General features: G+C 59.0%; 1 protein-coding gene across 1 annotated transcript in view; it reads left to right on the forward strand.

Moving 5' to 3' along the window:
- Positions 1-3963, forward strand: part of PRPF6 (pre-mRNA processing factor 6) — a 37205-nt gene that overhangs the window by 8176 nt on the left and 25066 nt on the right. The window lies entirely within an intron of this gene.

The raw sequence follows: 3963 nt of genomic DNA on the forward strand, positions 1-3963 counted from the left end.
TCCCAACGCGCTGGTCCCGCGGCCACATTCTTCCTGCGCTATGTGATATTCGGAAAGATGCATTTCCAGCCTCGGGAGAGCCCCGGGGTTTGTTTTCCCGTTGTCCCGGGAGAAGCCGCCGCAGCCGCCTCCGCTCTCTCCGGGGACACAGAGGTGGCTTTGTGCGAGTGACCCCTCGGCAGCAGCCCCGGCCACGGGCCGGGCAGCTCCTCGCTTGGCTTCGGGCCACATCCTGAGCTTGCCGGCCCCCAGCGGGATCCGCAGTAAATGAGCTCAGCCTCACGCTCCCATCTAAAGTGATTATTTTTCACTTTCAAGCCTTGGTGAGCAATTACGCGCGTGTCCGTGCCGACGTGCCCAGCATCCCCTGCCCACCCTCGCTTTTCTTAGCAAGGTGTGCAGAGACTGAGCTCCGAAAGTCCCAAACCAGAAGCGGAGTGACTCTGCGCATCCAGGAGAGAGGAGTGACCGACAGTGGCTGCTGTTGGTGGCTCCGTTCCTCCAGGGTTTTATTCCCCATCCACAGAAACGCCGTCAAGGAGATAATATGCGCCGTGCCGACACAGCAGCAGGTCCATGCATCTTATTTGCAATGTTTAACAGGCGCCATTACCGCTTTGCCCCTTCAGATTTTGTTGCACCAGGGAGCAAGCATCTCCTCCCTGTTTCTCACCCCATTTTAAGGTTTTTTTGGCGGGGCTGAGGGATTTCGGCAGCACGCACATCGCAGACGCCCCACTCCTTCCCACCACGGCAAGGAGGGGACCAGCCACCTCTCACCTGACTCCCATAGCCACGTTGCTGTGACCCGAGGAGGAGCTCAGGGCTTTCTCCTCCCCCTGGATTCCTACCCCACCACCCCTCGGCTGCATTAATCAGAATAACTGCTGATTAATAACCCCACGGGGCTTTCGGCCATGTCCCTGCAGCAGCTCGGTGCTGGGGCTCAGGTAGCAAAGGGAAACCCCAAGAGAAACCCATGGGGGCGTCCAAAGAGCAAGGCCAAGGCTGATGAGGATGCTCGGGGACCGGATCCTGACCCGCTCATCCCTGCCATGCTCCAACACTGTTGGAAGATCAAACCAGAGCTCCCAGTGCCTCCAGCACATGGGGTCAGCAAGGATGCACAGCCGGTGCCCGGCTGCCGGCCCTCCCCTGCGCTTGCCAGTACATAGCAAACCCGGGGGCCGTGCAGAGAGGTGATTAAAAATCATTTACGATTGATTTTACTCAACCTATAAATTATTCTGAGTTTTCTCCTTGGTTGGAGCGTGTCTGTGCTGCGAACGCCAGTAAGCTGTGGGAGAGGGGAAACCTTCCTGCGCATGGAAAGGCTGGACTGGTGCCGGTGGTGTGTAAAGAGAACACATTTACAGCCCTCACACCAGCCCCGTGCTGGGGTCACCCTACCGCAGTCCCTCCCCTCTGCTTTTCAGGAAATCCCCCCAAAAGTGAAATTCCTGCAGCTTCCATGGCCTCAGAAGACACCGGGCATTTCCCTGCTCTCCCCTGTCCTTGCAGCAGCTTCTCCCCTCAGGTCGGGGAGGTTCCCGGTGGCTGCTGCCAGGCGGGACGGGCTCCCTTCATCCCCATTCCCTGGCAGGGAGGGGGATTTATCCACCCCCCCCCCAGTGAAGACCCACTGGGTTTCAATCTCTGCTCAACGACAGGGGATGTGCTGGAGCATGGATGCAGCATAAAATTGCTCGGGATATCCAGAGGGACAGCAATACCTTTTATTAGCCCCACCATAAAAGCCACAAGAGCTGGTGAGAGCTGACGGGCCCTTCTCCCGGGGCCAAATCCTGCCCCAGCGGGGAAATGGTTCCCGGCTGCAGGGTTGCATGGAGCGGCTTTGCAAAGCCGGTGATGCCGGGATTCCCCACGGGGTCGGGGATTCAGGGGGTCCCACACTCCTCCCTGGTGCTGTGGGATGCTTCCGTGGGCTCTGCCCTCACTCCAGGGTGCCTGGCCAGGAGAGCTGGGATGCTGCAGCCTCCCTCCCCCCTCTGTCACCCCAACTGTTTGGCAAAAGTGGTTGGGTTTTTTTTTTTCTTTTTTTTTTTTTTTTTTTCTCTCCAGCAAAAACCCAAAAATAGATTGATGGGAAGCGGCTGGGGGCTGGGTTGCCATTAGCATGCAAAATGGGGCTATTTGTCTTTCCCGCAGCTGGTTTCTGCTCTAAGGTTTGGCGCTTGGAAACCTGGCAGGGGCTGGCAGCGGGAGGCAGGGCTGGGTGCTGGGATGGGGTTGCGGGATGCGGACAGCCCCCAAACCAGCCCCGGGCCCTTTGCACCCCTCTCGCACCCTCTTGCCCTTGTGATCCACGACCCTGAGCCTCTCCCAAGGGATAAGGACCCTTTGGCACTACATTACAGTTGGACACTGATCTCAGGGTCTCCCGGAGACTTTGCAAACGGCAGCTAATTAATCCTGACACCCCCGGTATGGGGGGGCAAGAGAAACCTCCCTGATGCTGCTGGTTGGGGAAACTGAGGCAGGAGCCCTTGGGATGTCCCCTGGGAGGATGGATGATGCAGGAAAAGGGGCTGCTGCGCCCCAAGGGGATGGATCCCTGCACCCCGAGGGGATGGATCCCTGCACCCCGAGGGGCTGGACCTGTGCCCCCCTGTCCCTGTGGGATGCCTCAGCCCCTCGGCACGGCTGTCCCCTCTGCTGCCATGTGACAAAACCGCGGGTGAGAGACCCCCGGGCCGGCAAAGTGATGAGTACAAAACCGTCTCTTGCTCACGGAGATAATTTGTCTTGGAAATCGTTAGCGGGTGGGAAGCAGAGGAGGGGGGGGGAAGCAAGGCTCACACGTTGCAGCCCTGCGAGGGCTGGGGAGGGACAAAGCTGACCAGCGCTGGGGGCTTCATCCCGCTCCGGGCCCTGCTGGGATGTTCCCAGCCCCTTTTGTCCCTTTTTTCCCCCCGATCTGGCTGGGGGTTGCTAAATACGGGGTGTCGGCTTTGCTCCCCAGCAGAGACACTCACCTCCTGGGGCTGTTCTAAGCCATCCTCAGTAATTACTTATGTCCTAATAATAATTGCCATAAATTTTAAATGCTGTGACAGCACAGCTTCAGCACCCCAATCATCTCCATCTACCACATCATCCCCATCATCCCCACCATCCCCTTCCCCATCATCCCCATCCCCATCATCCCTATCCTCATCATCCCCATTGTCCTCATCCTCATCCCCACCATCCCCGTCTCCATCATCCCCATTGCCCTCATCCTCGTCCCCACCAGCCCCAGCCCCAGCAGCCCCCGTTGCAGGCAGAGCCCCAGCAGCCCCAGGCACCGCTGGCTTCCCATGAATGGTGCACCATCTGCTCCGTTAATTACAAAGGCAAAAGGAGAAGGATCACGTTTGTAATTAATCGGCAAAGAGATCCCAGTTGTTCAATGCCCATGCAGGCTTTTTGCAGGGCGCGGCGTGGATCGGCGAGGGTTTTCTCGGTTATTAGAGGGAAATTAGGAGGAAAATGGGCGGTGAAGGGGCTGGTGCAGCTACAGGTGTCTGCACATGTGTCCGCCTGCACGGTGGGGATGGCCGGCACAGGAGTGTGTTTGTGTGTGCGATGGCGTGTGTGCAGCCACGGCTGTGTGTTGGCGGAGGTGAGGGTTGTGTAAAAGCGTGAAGGGAGGGGGGGGTGCGGACGGGGCAGTGGTTCCTTGCACACGTCTGTACGTGAGGGTGCAGGGGTGCAGACAGGGTGGTGGTTCCTTGCACACGTGTAGGGGGAGTTGCAGGGGTGCAGACGGGTCGTTGGTTCCTTACACACCTGTGTGTGTGTGTCAGGTTGCAGGGGAGCAGATGGATCGTTGGTTCCTTGCACACACGTGCGCGTGGGGTTTCAGGGGCGTAGACGGGGCGGTGGTTCCTTGCACACGCGTGTGCAGGAGCAGCTGGGGCCGGTGGACGCAGCCGGCGCGGGGGCACAGGCGGGTTTCAC

Source organism: Charadrius vociferus, unplaced genomic scaffold, assembly GCF_000708025.1.
Source record: "Charadrius vociferus isolate BGI_N301 unplaced genomic scaffold, ASM70802v2 scaffold259, whole genome shotgun sequence".
NCBI classification, from domain to species: Eukaryota; Metazoa; Chordata; class Aves; order Charadriiformes; family Charadriidae; genus Charadrius; species Charadrius vociferus.